At 33.0% G+C, this 20,212-nt stretch overlaps 1 long non-coding RNA gene across 1 annotated transcript; it reads right to left on the bottom strand.

The window, feature by feature from the left end:
* LOC107638115 lies at positions 6,884 to 7,461 on the bottom strand. Its single transcript, XR_001619736.2, has 3 exons — positions 7,334 to 7,461; positions 7,165 to 7,243; positions 6,884 to 6,949 (listed from the first exon to the last, which is right to left on the bottom strand). It is a non-coding gene; the product is annotated as an uncharacterized LOC107638115 (long non-coding RNA).

Here is a 20,212-nt window from a genome sequence, read left to right as displayed (position 1 = left end):
TTTAAGAAGATTATAATGTTAATATGTGCATATCTGTTATAGAATTATTAACAGAAATGATAATAAGATAATGTTGTAATAAATTTTAAATGTTAAAAACCTAAATAAACGTTTAAAATACTAAAAATAATTTTAAAATTTAATTTAAATATTAAAGATAAAAATAATGTTTTATTCTGTGTTATTGTATTTACTTTTCATGATAAAAGAGATAGATTGACTCTACATATTTGATGATTATTCATTCTTTTTGAGGTTAGAAAATGAAATTCTAGGAGTAATGGGACCAATGGTTTCCTTGTTTTTGGACGTAGATGCTGCTTTGGGAGGGGAAAAGGAATATGATAATCACATGTGCAAACGTACTGTGGCTAAATTTTTTTGTTATGGAAGTAAAAGTGGTGATATATCTTAACATTGTAATTTTTAGTATTTTTTAAAACTGTGGAAGTACACAAATTCCTGGGTTCGATTTCTGTACTTAAAATTTTTTATTTTTTTTAACACAAATCAGACGGTCTGATTTGTATACTTCTCAGAAATCGAATGGTCTAATTTCTGTACTCTACAAATCGGACGGTCCAATTTGTGTATCTCTCAGAAATCGGACGGTCTGATTTCTGTACCTCTACAAATCGGACGGTCCAATTTCTGCTTCTCTAGTTAAACGATTCCATATTTGAGTTTAACACCCCAACAATTCACATTTAAAAAAAACACCACTACCACTCCAATATTAAAAATAAAAAGTTCACGTACTGTTATAAGAAAAAAGCACAATAAGAATATGACAATAACAAATGAAGAGCACTAGAAGAAAAAAAGTCATGATTAGAACGAACTACAAAATGAAATTAAAAGCCACGAGAACGAATAAGAAAAAGAAAATAGAAAGCATGACTCCTTACATGTTATATAAAGCAAAAGCTAATAATTCCGGAGAACGACGGAAAAAGTATAAAGAGTAAATATTCCAAATGCTACCCAAAAAATTTTGACAAGCAATGACAAAAAAATTTTAAAATACGTGAATGATAATACATTAGTCGTTCTAATTTAATAAAAGTGAACGGTAGCACTTCCTCTTAGAGTGTGTCTTCCTCCCTCAGCGTCTCTTTTTCCCATCTTCCCTTCTCCCTTTCTTCTTCTTCTCTTTCTCTCTTTGCTTTTCCTTTCTCACACTCTTATTAAATTAACAAATCACTGACCATTGGTGCTGCGGATATATATCCAATACTTTTTTGGCGCATATATACCCTAATAGAGGTATATTGCTGTTTTTACTTTTTACACAATATCTAATAAGTTCTAACTAAATTCAATCACATTCTTTTTTTTTATAGTAGTTATCGTAATTGAATTTTTGAAGGTGAAACTGTATATATCATTATGAGAGTGTTGATGTATGCCTAATTAAGATACATCTGAAATAAATTATAAGTGATCCTAGTCGTCATAATCGCAGTTATTTAGAGCGAGCTAGCCACATTAATTGTTACCCATTCCTAATCTCTAGAAGTGATCTGAAGCACTTTCTTCTCTTTACTTAAACATGATTTGACATTATTAATATCAACTGTATTATGTGTTAATAAACAACTTTTTGTATCACATACATTGGTCAATTATTATTATTATTATCATTGTGTGTTGTTATGTTAAATTTTTAATTTATATACTCATCAAATTATTGTATATTAACTTTCTTTTTATGAACTATAAATAGGGTTAGATACTGGTGAATTAGAAGTAGTTAAGATTAGAATTGATATATTATAAAGCTGTTAGTAAAGTTAGAGTTAGAGTTGGCATAGTTCCTATTTATTTCTAGCATTTATTAGCTGAGTAGGAATTCAACTTTCTTTTTACATGAATGATATTTTACGAGGGAAAATATGAGAAACAAATAGAATATTTGTACAATGTGTACAATGAAAGTTTAGGGAGTATTAGAGATATAATTATTAGTGTTATTTTTTTTTATTAGAAGTTTTTGGGATAAGTAGTATCATGACATGGTATTAGAACTCTAGATCTGAAAAGTCAAGAGTTCGATTCTTGGTGAACTCCAAAATTGATTTAAGCTTTTGAGAAGATGTTTATTATTTCTAGTACACGGATGGTTATTCTAAATAATATGGAGGATGTTCATTTTGTAACTCAATAATTCATTATACACATTATACAAATAGTCTATTGTCTCCTAGCAGGATCCTAATGTTATATATTGTAGTAACCATCGATCCAATTGCAATTGGCGCTCTATATGTTTACACTTTAATCAAATATTTAATTCTAAATATAAAGAAATACTTTTACGCATTAAATAATACTGATGTTTTCTTTAAAGATTTTTGTCAGGTTTAATCAATTTTAGAGTATATAATATTATAAAGAACTGAAATTAAACTCCTAGTCTAATGGTTTTTACTTTGATGGAGAGGAAAATGAATATAATTACATGCAAACGTATCTTTCAACCTACACACTTTAAAAGACAACAAATAAATAAAAAAGTACACGAAGAAAAGTCATATCACGCACTGGGCTAGAAAATCGTAAGTATCTCAAGAATTAGAAAAAGACTAGAGAGAAAGCATGGCTGGTTAATTACAATTTGAAAAAGAAAAGTTAACATGGATAATGGGAGAAAATAGCGACATAACATTATAACAACAAAGTATACATCTTTTTAAATAAAACAACAAGAATAATAATATATATAAATTGGCATCCGAATTTCCAAAAAATTCTCCTTGTGCTTATCATATGCTACATGAGATAATATATTCAAGAGCTACAGGTAAATGTTTGTTTCAGTTTCTGATACATTTTCTTTAAAGAACTAAATAAGAATTCTTTAACGATCTAAAAATATCATATTGGTCCGAAATTATAAAAAATCTTAGAAAATTTCACTTTTAAATCAGTTAACAAATGATGAGATATAAGTTTAATATCTCACAATTGATCAGTCCTATAATTACTCCCTCTCATAAATAATATTATGATATTTTTTATTCAAACTTAATAATATTCATAATGTAATTCGTACAAAGCATTTTTCATTCATATATATAGAACACATAACAAAGTACATGGGTTTAAGTGTTTTTTATAGGCAAATTTATCTAATAAAAATATAAAATAAAAATTGTTAACCACAAAATATCAACTTGCAATGAGGCAAATTTTACTGGAAGGAACCGCAACTTGTCCAAAAATGATCTCATTCTACAAGAGAATTGACAGATAACGGCGGGCATTTAGCAACAGTTTTTAGAAATTGTCGTTAAATAGAATCTGCCAGCGGTTACCACGACAAATTTGGGAGAAGCTACTAAAAGCGTATCATTTTGCAGCGGTTTTGCTTTAACTATCGCAAAATGTCGAGTTAGCAAATATACTTAGATACTTGTTTTGTAGCGATTTTCTTTCAATCGCTGCAATATATTTTTAACTTGAATTTTTTTTGTTTAAACATTGCCTTGTTAAATCTACTCAAGTTCTCGCTATTTTTTTTAAAAAACATGTTTCAAGCACTGTAATGTAACTTAATGCATTAGATACATTTTTGATTTTGTTACGTAAAAAATAATTTATGAATTAAAAAAATATTTATAAATTAATAATATGCACAAATTTACGAATTAGGTTTTCTCTTGTACTGTCAGCGCATTTTGAGTTTGTATTCAAGCATAAATGGTAAAGAAAAAATCAAGTGAACGTCTGAATTCATAAAGTGAAAACAAAGTTCAATAGAGCATAAAAATCAAAATTACTTAAGTAGACAAACAAGTATTGAGTCAAAATTTCTCTTTAACATCGTATTGACCTGGCCAGAAATACTCTGTCACAAATCTACTACAGTCACGTGATAAAGGATCTGATAAGTCATCTCCAAACCATGGCTTTTTGTTCAGATCGAAACCCCTTTTTGCAGGTCGTACGTCATCTTCTATATGTTGGATGTATAAAGTTTCATTGTCTTCTTCCGGAACCTTATTAACCTCAACATTCCTGGAGATGTCATATCCATCGGAGGAGATAGCATCTAAATCGTCTTCTGAATCAGTGTCTACCCTATCTAGAGTGTCATCAACTATTTCATCTGAATATTCAGCTGACACTGAAAATATGAACATGCAAACAACAACCTAAGTCTACTTAAAAGAAAATGATAACTCCCATTAGCTAGTAATTAAGAAAAAAATTGCGTTAAAATGGTAAGAGGACTTTAAACCTAAACAAAACAAAATTAACAATTACCATCTCCTTCGTCGGTAGTTTGGACAGATTTCTTGGAAATAAGCTCTATAATAGAACGTTCTATATACTTTAATTCCTCTTTTGAAGCAATATCCAACTCAACAACATGCATGTTTTTAAAGCGCGTCTGTATCATAATAAAATGTATAGTTCATGGTCTTTTTTCTAAAGCATATTATGTCTCTGTGATTCACTTTCTATGCTAGAAATTTATTTCTAACCTTTAATTCAGCAAGTATGTCTTCAGAGGTCCTACTAGCTACAAATGTCACGAAAACATACCCAAATTTCTCCTCGTACATTGATCCCCCTTCATAAAGTTTCTACAAATTTTAGCATGAACGTAACAATTATTATTGGTTAAATGTTCTAAGCATATATCAACTTAAAATACTTATTATTCAAATATAGTTTAACTCAAGTTTTTAAGGGTATAGCTAATGAACAAACATGCACAGTAGCTTCATTCGCCGTTTTCAAGTATTCATTAGAACAAAATCGTCCTGATATAGCCTCCAACCAAGACCTAACATTCAACTTACAGAACCATATGTCTCTGACAACCGTAATTGCATGTTCCAATGAAGAGAATGGAGAGGCCATAGCCATTTCGTTAGTGGTGTGCCTGCACAGCATGATGAGAAATCCTCCATTCTCATTTCTCCTGTTACACCACTATTTTATGTTGACTATATTGGTCAATGATAACAATATTGTTATTCAAGGCAATTTACTCCATATCATAATTTTCTTCATTGGAGATTAAGAACAACAACAATGATGATGACAACAACAATTACTTAAAAACTGACTTTTGCTAGCAACAATCGTTGGAAGAAACGAGAAACTGGTGGTATTCATGAAAATCAACAAGAAATGAAAACTTAAATCAAGTACGAAAACACTGATAGTAATGTAACCAGCAAACTGCGTACATTATAAACATTGTTAAACTTATTAAACACACACATATCCTCTATAAATGATGTTCACGTTTTCCATATTTCCACTATGCCACATCATCAATGTTATCAAAAACATCGTCTATTGGGTCTTCTATATCATCATCCCTTGTCAACTGTAAATCACCGACACTACAAGATTTTTGTTTATTTGTGAAGGTTTTTTCTCCTATTTATGGAGGTTTATAACCCCCACCAAATATTTTGTGGGGGTTTCTAAAACCCCCAAAATTTGAGGTGCCACGAGGTCTTTTGTGGGGGTTTTTAAAAACCTCCACAATCTATTCAGTGGGGAATTTTGTGTGTGTTTAGTGAGGGTTTTATATTAGACTTTTGTGACTGTTTTAAATCACTTTTATGACAGTTTAAAACTCCCACAAATTAATTTTTAATTTAACAAAAATAAACTATTTTGTGAGATTTTTAAACCTCCACAAATTCTGTAATTATTTATTTATTTTTAATTTTAAATAATTCATTAATCTCATCTCATTTACATATTCTCAAATTAAAAATTTATTTTTTTAATATAAAAATTTAAAAACTAAATCTTTTATAACACAATTCCTCAATATAAGACATAACTCAATATATAAAAAAATTTGCAATGTCAACAGTTCCAAACATAATTCCATATGGTATTCTTCTACATAACTATTATTGTTTTTATTTAAAAAGTAAAATAAAACAACAACTTCAATATTTCAATATCATCTAACTATTATTGTTTTGCGCGTGGGTCAAAATACACATGGATCACTTCCATGGAGCTTCCATTCATAATTTTTTACCCCAATACAATCAAGAGGTATATATTACAAGAACAAACATGAATCTAGATTAAATTGCACTACATGAGAGTTACAACCTTTGGGAGTGTTCTTCAAAGAGCAACTAGAGCAGGTTTGTTTTCCACTAAGTTATAATAATATCCACGCACAAAAAAAAGCAGTTTCATACCCAATATGGAAGTTCAATGAAACTATAGAGAATTTAAAAGTAACTAAACCTCGAATGAACTACTTGCTTCCCATATAATTGAAGCTGTTTGAGAAACATATCCATTCCGTATAATCTGTTTACCATCTTCAGTATGCACGGCCTTGTCCAGCACAGCTTCTAAGCCTCATTCTACAACAAAGCTGTCAAATGGACTAAGATCCTGTCTGCAATAACTATAATGTAATCTAAAGGAATATTAGAAAAATTACTCTATCTAGTGATATAAACAATCTATGTCTAGGTGTATATATACTATGCATACAAGAATTAATTAGCCGTGCTTTGCATTTGATGTTCTGTTTCCTACCCCCCAGTGTCAAAGTATATAGTTCTATACTTGATTCCATGCTCATTAGTTATATAACATGAAACACGGTTGCTTTTACTGTCCTATAATTCATGGTCTCATAGGGTGTAAGTATGAACAATTTTGTTGAAGCAGAAAACAAGATCATGTCTCCACCTCAGACCAATGTATCTATGCAGCGGATACTGTCGCTGCTAATTTTTCTGATAGGAGGAGTGGCTCGGATCATCAAGCTCTGTATAAATGCAACAACTTGAAATGCAAGGTAGGTGTCATCATAAGCTATGAATGGATTATAAATCTAAAAGAAACCGATTCATTCGTTCTAACCAACTTACCATTGCAAGGCCAAGGAACATTATACTAAACCCAAGAAAATAGAAGGGTGCTTCTTCAGACAAGAATAATGCTGCATTGTTAAAATTTGAGGAGAATCTTGTTAATACTTGGTAGTACTATATATTCATTAATTATGCTACGTGTATACAAAAAAAATCAGTTCTTCGTATAGAATATATGTTGAAATATAAAGTACACATTAAAAATGTGTGAAACAACACGTGTATTTAACTATTTATATACAAATACATAGTGATTAATTTGGTAACTGATTATGATTGATACCTGTGAGCGGACTGAATATTAAGGGAGAAACAATTTGCGCCATGGAGCTAACTCCAGAGAGACATCCTTGAACCATTCCCTGCATCAAATCAATCATTCTAATCTATTAAACTAATAAGAAGCTAAAACATCATGATTCATTTTTCATATCTAACTTGAGTAAGGGTACCTGTTCATTAGGACCAACTTGTTTGGATGCAATGCTGTATATCTATACCAAGCACAATGTGAGATATGAAATTACTGATTCAAAGTTAGTTATAAGTTACCAAATAGGAACGGAAACTTACACTGGGGCGCACAAAAACCCCAAAAATAGAACAACCTGCTAGAGCATAAGGAACCTGCATGGTTTTCAAGGATTGTTCTTGAAATATATAATACTATAAGCAAAATAAAAAGATTTTAGAAGGAAGAAAAGTATTGTTACCCATCCTGCCCAAGATATGTTGTACACAAACATCTGCATAACCATATATTAATTGTTAATAAAACTTTGTCAGTATTATATTATATTATGTTACAAATCAAACAAGAAACATGTGGAAATTAAACTTACATTGATGCAGCTAACTAAGAGCCCTATTGAGAGCAACTTCTCTTCTCCTAGAGCGGGTATTAATATTGGCATCAAAGTAGCTGCATGCCAAAGTGAAATTTATTAGGGAATGATTAATGATTGATTTTGAATAATTAAGAAGGTGTGAGTACTAATTAAAGCTTAATTACTTGTGTACGAGTTGCTCCTATTCCTGAAATCATCATCAAATCCGCAAATTGGTTCTTGTTGAATTGGAAACGTGCTTTCAAAAAATACTGCATCTGATGAGCGGATAATTTATACGCTTTTTGGCATTATTTTTACATAGTTTTTAGTATGATTTAGTTAGTTTTTAGTATATTTTTATTAGTTTTTAATTAAAATTCACATTTCTGGACTTTACTATGAGTTTGTGTGTTTTTCTGTGATTTCAGGTATTTTCTGGCTGAAATTGAGGAACTTGAGCAAAAATCAGATTCAGAGGTTGAAGAAGGACTGCAAATGCTATTGGATTCTGACATCCCTGCACTCAAAGTGGATTTTCTGGAGCTACAGAACTTCAAATGGTGCGCTCTCAATTGAGTTGGAAAGTAGACATCTAGGGCTTTCCATCAATATATAATAGTCCATACTTTGCCCGAGTTTAGACGACGCAAACAGGCGTTCAACGCCAGTTCCATGCTGCATTCTGGAGTTAAACGCCAGAAACAGGTTGCAAAGTGGAGTTAAACGCCAGAAATAGGTTAAAAACTGGCGTTCAACTCCAAGAGAAGCCTCTACACGTGTAAAGCTCAATGCTCAGCCCAAGCACACACCAAGTGGGCCCCAGAAGTGGATTTCTGCATCATTTACTCATTTCTGTAAACCCTAGTAACTAGTTTAGTATAAATAAGACTTTTTACTATTGTATTTACATCTTTGGATATCTTTGGATTATCTTTTGATCCTTTGATCACGTTTAGGGGGCTGGCCATTCGGCCATGCCTAGACCTTATCACTTATGTATTTTCAACGGTAGAGTTCCTACACTCCATAGATTAAGGTGTGGAGCTCTGATGTTCCTCATGAATTAATACAAAATACTACTGTTTTTCTATTCAAATTCAAGCTTATTCCTTCTCTAAGATATCCATTCGCACCCAAGAACATGATGAATGTGATGATTATGTGACGCTCATCATCATTCTCACCCATGAACGCGTGCTTGACAAACACTTCCGTTCTACATGCAAACAAGTTAGAATGAGTATCTCTTAGATATCTAATACAGAGGACCGAGTCTGAGATATTAGAATCTTCGTGGTATAAGTTAGAACCCATGGACGGCCATTATTGAGATCCGAAAAGTCTAAACCTTGTCTGTAGTATTCCGAGTAGGATCTGGGAAGGGATGGCTGTGACGAGCTTCAAACTCACGAGTGCTGGGCGTAGTGACAGGCGCAAAAGGATAGTAAATCCTATTCCAGTATGATCGAGAACCGACAGATGATTAGCCATGCAGTGACAACGCATTGAACTATTTTCACAGAGAGGATGGGATGTAGCCATTGACAACGGTGATGCCCTACATAAAGCTTGCCATGGAAAGGAGTAGGAATGATTGGATGAAGACAGCAGGAAAGCAGAGGTTTAGGAGGAACGAAAGCATCTCTATACGCTTATCTGAAATTCTCACCAAAGAATTACATAAGTACCTCTATCTTTATTTTACGTTTTATTTATCTTTTTATTATCAATTCACCATAACCATTTGAATCCGCCTGACTGAGATTTACAAGGTGACCATAGCTTGCTTCAGGCCGACAATCTCCGTGGGATCGACCCTTACTCACGTAAGGTTTATTACTTGGACGACCCAGTGCACTTGCTGGTTAGTTGTGCGAAGTTGTGATAAAGAGTTGAGATTACAATTGTGCGTACCAAGTTGTTGGCGCCATTGATGATCATAATTTCGTGCACCAGCATCCCATGGCAAATTTTATTGATTTTAATCTCTCAGTTACACAAGATGAACCATAACTACTCTATGGACTCTAATCTTGTTAGAGAAAAGTAAGAAAGTTACCAGTAATGAAGCCATCAAGCCACCATCTACAAGACTATTGAAGAATAAAACTACTGCTGCTTGTGAAAATGTGGGGCTGTAGAATTCATCAAACTTGTCTAAGATAAGTAACTCAACCTCCTAAAATTTAATTTTGTATAAGACATAATCGAATATTATTATATCAAATAAGCCCTTGCCGGATTGGTTTTCGTTCTCCTAAAGATGATGGTGATCATCTGTGTCAGCATAGCCTTTGATGTTGCTTGGTTTATAGGACTCTTGCTACAAAGCCAAAGAATGAATCTCAGTACTATAGATTAATAACTATAACCATCAAAGACAAAATAGAAATGAGTAATACCTATTTAGTGCATATTATAGCATACTTTGATAACTCCCAACAAGGGTTCGCCATGCACTGAATAACAAAAAACAAGGATCGTAAATTAAACAAAAAGAAGAAAGCAATATAATGTATACTGAGAACCCTAATAATTTTTCATTAGGAATTTAACTTACGTGGACAAATTTAATTAATTACCTTCCACATCAGGATCTGTGATTGGATAACTGTGCCTCAGTACATTCAGAAATATCAATCAACTTGAAAATATTTTGAGTTGAAACATATTAGAAACTTCGCCTGATAAAATTAGAAAAAATCAGCCTAGTTAAATTTGAGCTTCCAAGAGGATTAAATCAGATCATGCTAAGCTAAGGCAACAAGAATACAAGATAGAGAGACAAGAGGCAAGAAACAATCTTCAAGCCCAGAAAAATGATCATCACTTTATAATAATAATAATAATAATAATAATAATAATAATAATAATAATAATAATAATAATATCGTATTTCAACATACTTGTTCACTATGACCTTATGCAAAGTATACCACATGGCTCCCAACTGCAGGTAAAGAAACAAGGGGACAGGACCAGCACATGCATGCCAAAGTTTCGAGTCCAGAACTGGCTTTTCCTCTGCAAAAAGACCTCTAACTTTAGTTTTGATAAAAGCAATAAGAGGTTGATGAGTGTGGCAAAAATCATTGAACTCAATAGCTTTCTTAAGACTAATATCTATGAAAACAACAGCCTGCAAAATAAAATATATACAAATACTAATATATCAAAATAAACTAGATAGAGATGCATTGGTGATGGGAAATTCAAACAACAAACTTCAAATTAAATAAGAAAGAAACCACAATTAGTATCTATGTTTACCTGGCAACCAAGATCTCCGAGTCCTAATATACGCTCGTCATTAGTGACAACAACTTGAGTGCTCTTCTCTAGCTAGTTTTTCAGTACTTCAAGGACCTAGCCTCTGTAGAGTCTCAAAAACTTAGTATCTCTTATCTTTCTTTCTTTCTTTTTTTTTTTCACCTAAAAAGCTAAATGATGAAAACAGAACAATAAATACAAATAAAAAACCATACTTTACTTTCAATCTGATGTATAGACCTTGCGGTCGATGAAAAATGCTTCCATATTTCTGGCAGGCTTCTCCAACAGTTGGAGTGTAAACAACAAGAAGCAGTTCCTCTATGTTATCAATCAGAAGCTTATAAAATAGCCTCTCATTCCTCTCTTGAAAAATGACATCAGTGCAATGTCACATGTAAAATGGTGAAAAAGAATGATTGTTATAAATAAGAACCTTCTCATTAGTTCTTACAATATTATTACTGAATCTATTCATGAACACACTTTGAATTGATTATTTCAAGCAATTTAGTATCATACTAGTTATAAAAAACCTGCAGATAAATCACAAGTTTTAGTTACCCAGTTGTACCTATTTTTCGTGACAAATACAAGAGGATTTAAGGTAAAGTTATTCATGCTCACATGGATTTTCACTGTAGTCTAAGGTTCAAGCAACATAGCTGTTTCTAAATAAAATCAATTTATTAGGATTTCAAATATATACATTAGTATCAAAGTAAAAGAGTATCACGAAATCAAAATTCAAAAATTAGCAAATCAATTTATCAGGATTTCAATTAAGAGAATAAACAATTCATCAAACACTTGGAGCGCTTGAGAATTTGAAAAAATATTATCAATCAATAGATAATAAAACTCATCGAATGTTATATCACATAACAAATCATTCAGAATCTGAGAATTAAAAACAAAGAAAACGAATAAAAAAGAAAAAGAGAAGGAGAACTAGAAATTGAGAATGAGTGAAAAGAAGAGCGTACAGAAAGGATAGAATGTCGATGGAGAACACGAGTGTCATTGGCCAAGGAGAGTTAACCGAAGAAGCAGTTTTTCTCGATCTCAGAGACTTGGGCGTTGCAATTAGATCTGAAAATGCGGTGATGAAGGAAGCGCCTTGGCTCGATCTCAGTAGCTTTATGGCAGAAGTAGAAAGGAGATTAACTTTATCGGCAGCGATGACGGCGATGGTGGCGATGGAGATGGCGGTGGAGATGTCTATCAGCGAGCTTAGGGTTTTGGTGAGCTCTCACCCTTCTCTTCTTTCTCTTCGAGTGTTTCTTGGATTTTGAAGAAATTTTAATTGATAACAGTAGAGTTTTATTGTTAGATATTTGGTGGGAGTTTATTAAAATGTCACATATAAAATATATTGCAGAGGTTTTTAAAAACCCCCTCTAAAAAATACCCACAAATATATATAAATCTTGTAGTGCGATGTCATCTGCCGCTGACATGTTCAACCCGGGCTGTGGAAAAAAAGTAGCTTCAACTTCTTTATTCTCTCCTCCCATGTCATACAAGTCTCGTGGTTTTATATGAACCACTACACTCCAATCTTGATCTACTTCATCACGCACATAGTATACGAGATGAGCTTCTGATGCCAATATGTATGGTTCATCCTCTTCTCGATCACCGGTGTGTATCGGATGAGTGAAATTAACGCTGGTAAGGCTCAAATGGTCTTGTTTGATGCCTCTGCTCGTAGTTGTATCAGTCCAAATACATCTTAACAAAACCATTGTATTATCCAATTTTTCCATAATATGGAACACTACCAACAGCCACTCTATTATCACACATGCTTGCATAACTTCTTGTATTGGATGAGACATAAACTCCACTATTTTGAATTTTCAGCCCGTCTTCCTTTGTGATAGTTCTAAATTTGTACCCATTGATATTGTACGCCCCAAAACGTCTTGCCTGAAGTATGGGACCGCATGCCAGCAACTTCATTTGTTTCGAATGTATAGTACTGTCCATTGGAACCTGGCACCATAAATTAGATTTCATTCATATAAGACGTTGGAATTCATAAATTATAATTCTAGGGCACAAATATGTTGATCAGGGTAAATTTCTACGAACCTCATGCTTGAACCAGCGAGGAAATTCTGCATGCACAACACGGTCAATCTTAGATTGCGACCTTGTTTGATGCCGTAATTTTTGCTTCATTTCTGCCCTAAATGTACTTTATGACACAACAGCAAATTATTCCAACGACTGAGTATGTGAAATGAGGTATAATCGTGCTTCAAAAAAACATGTGCATACTTACTCAATAAATGGAATGTCAACCTCGCAATTCACTAGCACATGACGATGTGCCTGATCTTTTTCCATTAGAGTCAGTTTAAAATGTGAAACAGCCCCCGAATCCTTTCCAATTTTTGGGAACATGGTTTTTCCTGTATTGTGTGTAATATCAACAGGTTGATCATCAACTCGCGCTGGTCGGTTGATCCTAGTCTCAATATTATCCAAATATCTAGAACAGAATGTCAAAATCTCCTCGGATAAATAGCCCTCCGCAATGGAGCCTTTTGCTTGTGCCCTGTTACGCAAATATTCCTTCAATCGTCCTAGTACCTTTTATATAAATAGGACATAACACTTAGTATATACGTAATGAGATAAAATAAATGTATTAAAGGCATTTAGTAGCAAGTTAACCTTTCTATTAGATACATACACCGATAATGTACCGGGCCACCAAGTTTTAGTTCATCAACGAGATGCACCGTAAGGTGAACCATGACAGTGAAGAAGGATGGAGGAAAAATCATTTTCATCTGACACAGAGTTTGCACAACAGGATTATGAAGGCCACCAAGCTGCATAGGGTTTATAGCTTTCCCATAGAGTTCTCAGAAAAATGAAGACAAATTCGCAATCACAGTCGACACCGGACTCGGCAATGCATTCTTCACCAAAATCGGAAGTAATTGTTCCATTAGAATGTGGCAGTAATTACTTTTCAACCCAAGCAACTTGCACTGTCGTAAGTCAACACAACGAGCAATATTGCTCGAGTAACCATCTGGAAAGACCACATTCTGTAGAATCTTCAGGAATACATTCTTCTATGGATTTGACATTGTGAAAATTGCTGAACGATATTTACCACCTTCGTCCGGCCACAATTCAGGCCTTATGCCCATACTTTGTAAATCATTGCGAGCTTTCAGATTGTCTTTTGATTTGGCGCCATCGTTTAAGATAGTGAAGACCACATTCTCACAAATATTTTTCTCTATATGCATCACGTCAAGGTTATGACGCAACATGTGATCCTTCCAGTACGGGAGTTCAAAGAACACACTCATCTTTTTCCAATACGAGTCATCTTGATCTGCATCTTGACCAATACGTCTTCTTTTGGCTGTCACAGTTGAGTTCTTCCCAAATGAAACTTGCATGTGAGACTGTTGCCTTAAGACATCTGTTCTAGAATACTTCTTCGGTAGATCTCTACTTTCAACTTATCCGTCAAATCTATTTTGGTCTAGTCTATATTTATGGCCCTGATTCAAGAAGTGACGATGGCCCATGTAACACCATTTTTGACTGAATATTAGTCGCTGAGACTTAGCGTCCACGTTACACGTAGGACATGCTAACCCACTATACGTGTTTCACCCAGATAAATTTCCCAACCCTGGAAAATCATTAATAGTCCACATTAGCACCGCACGCATCTTGAAAGTGGTCCCCTTGTTAGCATCGTAAGTTTCAACGCCATCCCACAGTTGCTTCAACTCATCCACCAAGGGCTCCAAATAAACATCTATGTCATTATCTGACCTTTTAGGACCGGGAATAATCATAGATAGTATAAAGGATACCTATTTCATGCAAAGCCATGGAGGAAGATTGTACGGAATAAGAATCACAGGCCAAATGGAATACTTCGTACTCATATTTCTGAAAGGATTAAATCCGTCACTAGCTAAAGCTAAACGAACACTGCACGAATCACTAGAAAAAAATGGATACTTTGCATTAAATTCTTTCCATGCTTATGCGTCCCTTGGATGCCTCAAGAACCCATCATTATTATCAGCCTCTTTATGCCATGACATGTCAGTTGAAGTTTTGCTACACATGAATAATCGTTGTAGTCGTGCTATCAGAGCAAAGTAACAGAGAGTCTTTGCTGGTAGAGGCTTTTCGTTTTTCCTGACAGGTATTTTGAGTTTTGTAATGGAACCCTTTTCGCGTCTTTTGCTTCCATCGTGAAGTCTACATTACTTGCACTTGGTCGCGTCCTCATCATACTCCGATATAGCATGCAATCATTCGGCCATGCATCTACCTTTTTGTATTCAATCCCTAACTTTCGGATAGTTTTTTTGGCTTTATACAATGTGGACGGGAGTTTGGCTTGCTCAAACATATCCCGCAATAAGTCCAGAATCATCGACATAGCCTTGTCACTCACACCGCACATACACTTAATGTGATAAAGCTTCACTAGGAAAGATAACTATGAGTATTTCGAGTAGCCGGGATATAATTCCTCCACTCCATCCGCAAGAAGATCGGTGAAATCCCGGGCCTCGCGACTTAAACCATCGTACAAGCACAGTAACTCCAGATCATCGTCTTCTACATGTTCGCCCGTTGTGGTTTCCTCACTTTCATGAGACATTGTGAAGTTAAATACCTCGTGCACCATTTGAAAATATGAATTCACCTCGGTTGTAGGTTTCTCAACTATCTATGTGCAACTAGAGCTCTCTTCAGTCGGTTTCTCATCATGATGCAACCACATAGTATATCCAGGCGGAAATGGCTTTATCAACAGGTGGTCGTACGCATCCTCTCTTGTTTGCATATATTGAAACCCACATTGAGGACATGGACACTTTATTATGTCATCCGACGATGCATTCGCAAATGCAAAGTCTAGGAACTTGTTAAGTCCTCGTCTATATTCTATGCTATCTCGTGGCTTAAGAATCCAGGTTTTGTCCATATCTATTATACATCGAAGATATGATTTAACAATTAATATGATACAACTTGTTCAACACTAAAATAATGTTAAAGAGCTTAGGGTATTTTATCCGCATGATATAATTTATACAGTTCTACTTGGAGTTAAAATATATGTTGTGTTATTTATAGAGTAAATTCTTTATTAATATTTGTAATAAAAAAAATCTTTAACATTATGTAATTCACCAGAAATTTGTTTTAGGGTAATTATGTGCCTATTTATTTATTTTTTTGATAGTTACATATCCTCAATGGAGTGAGTACTAATTGATGTTCTGAAAATTGGTTCAAACTGGCCCGTCCAACCGGTCAAACTGAGAACCGTTAGCAAATGCGGTTCGGACAGAAGGAAAAACCGTCAAATTCAAAAACAGAATTTAAACCATCAAACCGGCCAAGAACCGGTCAGTCGAACTGAACTGTGACCCAGCCGATTTTTAAAATTTTGCCAAAAAAGTGAAAAACGCTGCGTTTTAACTTGAGGAACCCTCAATCTTTTGCTTTCACCCAAACACCCATAGCACACTCTCGAGCCTCCATCCCTCCACGCTCACCAGTCACCTCTTGCTCTCAGTTCCCATGTATCCAGTCTCCACTCTCTACATCAAGCTTCCAGCGCAACCTCCGTCCAGCCACCGCCGTCGTCGCAAGGTCCGTGGAAGTCACCGCAAGTTCCTTTCAGCTATCTTTCCATTCCCGCAGCCAGCTTTCCTTTCAGCCGTCGAAATTGCAGCCACCGCCAGCGCCAGTTTCACTGCCGCAAGGAGTAGGCCACAGCCGCTGCTCATCACACTCAGGAGCTTCTCTCTTCATCCTTTCATCGTTCTTCAAGTCCCCAAACCCTGTTCCCTCTCACGCAGGTGCGCAGCTTTTTCCTCGAAGGCAATGGCATAATTTTTTTTAATTCTCGTTCTCTGTTCTTCCTCTTTTTGCTCAGAACAAATTTTTTTTTGGGATTCTGCTAGTGCTAGTGTGCTACTCAGATTGAAATCTGTCTAATTGAATGATTAGTTATGCGCATGTGTTGTATTGTTCTCTGCTTTGGTTGAATCATTGATTTGAATGATTAGTTTATTTTAGTTTTTTGGTGAATGTTTCTTAAAATTGTGCAAATTTTATTAATGGCTTCATTTTTTTTAATTTTCGTTCTCTTGTTCTTCATTTTTGTTGGATTGTAACGAAGAATAGCTCTTTTGTTTTAAAGAATCAAGATGATCAAGAACAAAATTGAAAGAAGTGTAATCAATTGTATTAGTTGGCCATGTGTAATCTTTAACTTATTCCTTTGCACAATACTCATCTCTTCTATTTTTCTGCTGCATAACTTTCTTTTTTAGTGTTCCTGTCATTATCCTTTCAGGGATTACTAGTGCTAATGCGCTACTCATATTGAAATTCACCTTATGGAATGATTAACTATGTTCATGTGCTATTTTGTTCTCTGCTTTGGATTGAATCATTGATTTGAATAATTAGTTGATTTTAGTTCACTTGTTTAATATTGGTTAAAACTGTGCTGAAATTTTTGTTAATTTTTATTAAAATTATGCTAAAATTTTTTTAAAAGTTTATTAGGAAAGAAATAAATTATGCAAAAAATTTATTAAAATTATGATCAATCTTTGTTAAGAAAGAAGTAAATTGATCATGACTAACCTTTTAGTTCAATGAAAAAATATATGAATTGAATTAGCTCAATTAAATTAATTAATTTATTAATTTAATGAGTCTATTTAAATTGATGAGCTCAAAGATTTTTAATACATATTATGATTTAAAACAATGAATTTGGTTATAATAATGCATATGTGGATAATAATTTGATTGATGTTTTTACATGTAATGTTTTAAATTTGAAAAATATTTTAAAGTTTATATTAGATTATAATTATGTTGTACGGTGTGTTTATTTATAATTTTTTATTATTTTATTATATAACGATTTTTTTGGTTACATCTCGGTTGAACCGGTTAGACCAGTAAACGAGTGAACTAGTGACTAAGATGGTTCGATGACCAGTTCAATTTTCAGAACCTTAGTACTAATTAATACCGAGTAGAGGAACACAACAAACATACATAAAAATTTGAGACAAACTATTTAACTAAGTATTAAAATATTAATTATTTAGGATTTATATTTTTAATTAGAAAATGAATACATTAATATTAATTTAATATGTCACATAATATCAAAATTCATTAATAATTGACTATTACATAAAAATAAATAATAAGGAATATTAAATATTAGTGAAGTAACAAATAGGATAAACATGGAGTATATTATTATGACAAGCCAAAAGATACTATAAAATAAAAAGGGGACTAAAAATATACAAATAACTCATTACTCACCTTATTTTTGTAGGTCCAAGATACCAAAACAAAAGTTTGAAATGTTTATAAAAAAAAGCAAAAGAGTTAGTAAACTAAAAATAAGCTTTAAAAAATTTATCGCTTCAACGAAACATAAGTTTTATAACAAAAAATAATTTAATATAATTATATTCAAAACAATAATTTAAAAATAATTGAACATGAAAAAAATATTTCACAAACAACAAACATAATAATAAACAAAAAACAAAAGGTTCGATGATATAAAATGGCCACAAAATCAATTTATTGTTTCTCCTTAAATAGAACATATATATATACTTGGTGGAATGAGTACTAACTAGTATTTAGTAGAAGAACACAACAAATACACATATAAACTTGAGAAAAATTATTTACCTAAGTACTAAGATAAGAATTATTTTGGATATATATTGTTAATTAAAAAATGTACACATTAATATTAATTTAATATATCACATAACATCAAAATGCATTAATAGTTGATTGTTAATTAATAATAAATACTAAGGAACATTAAATATTAGTGCAGATAGAAATTGGATAAACATATGATATATTGTTATCACAAACCAAAAATATTGATGACATAAAAAAGAGACTAAAATATTTACAAATAAATCATTACTCACCTAATTCATGTATGTAGGTGAAAGAAAACAAAAATGAGCAAAAGAGTTAATAAATTAAAAATAGTCTTCCAAAAATTTATTGCTTCAAGGAAACATTTTCAAAAATTTTACACTAAAAAATAATTTAAAAATATTGTATTCCTTACAATAATGGAGGAATAATTTAATAATAATAAAATATATCATAAACAACAATCAAAATCAAAAAAAAAAAAACAAAAGGATAAATTATATAAAATGGTTTTAACCTCAATTAATAGTCTCTCCTTAAATAGAACAAAAAATAATCAGAAAAAAGGAAAACGATAAATATAGAATAAAATAACCAAAATGGTCATCCAAATAAAAAAAAAAGAGTTTAAAAATTCTTTTAACGAGATTTTCACTTTGTTGCACGATTGTGTAGAATGAATATTTGAATGTACACATTAGAGAAAAAATTATCATCTAGCACTGATAATGTGGTACCTGGATGAATGTGTAGTTGATAAAAAAATACAAGAAAATCACAAAAGACTGTTGGCTCCTAACATTTGAAAAGAAGAATAGTTGAGCTATTGAGTTTGTGATTATACGAGATAAATAAGTTATTATATAGACTTCCAAACACCTTTAAAATATAACTAATAACCAAATTTGTTGTGAAGATAAGATAAGAAAACATAATTGCCATCTATTCCCGCATTTTCAGTCACTAACATTTTAAACAGAAGGCATTTCCTTTCTTTATAATTAAGTAAATGAATGGATAAAATAATTATAATGAGAAACGGACTTTTAAAATCTGATAACTTAAATTCTTAAATTTTAAATCCACCGGCAAATAATTTGATTGAGATGAAATTGATAGGAATTCAAAAAATCACCCAAGATTTTAGACGACAGTTTCTCCTATATGCTTTACTTACTCCGCACCTCCTTCACCATAAACCAAAAAACCCTAAGACAGCTTAAACCCCAGATCACAAACCCTTCTAAGTGTAACGCAAGAACTCCAGTCAGCTTCATCCTCTAGAGCACCACCACCCATTAACGCTGGACCGCCTTCTATTGTCGTCGTTGCACATCGTGCGTGTCGTCAGCCATTGCTCCTTGGAAGGTCGCCCCCATCTTCGTCGTTTGGAATTCCTAGAGTGATCGGCATAGCAGCCTCCGTCGTTATCTACAACGGCATCCCTGTGTTCATCGATTAGGGAGTCGTCCTCAACGTGGTTCCTGTTTTCGT

Source organism: Arachis ipaensis, chromosome B04 (assembly GCF_000816755.2).
Source record: "Arachis ipaensis cultivar K30076 chromosome B04, Araip1.1, whole genome shotgun sequence".
Taxonomy (NCBI): Eukaryota; Viridiplantae; Streptophyta; class Magnoliopsida; order Fabales; family Fabaceae; genus Arachis; species Arachis ipaensis.
The sequence above is the reverse complement of the archived record's forward strand: the minus strand, read 5'-3'. Positions and strand labels throughout refer to the sequence as shown.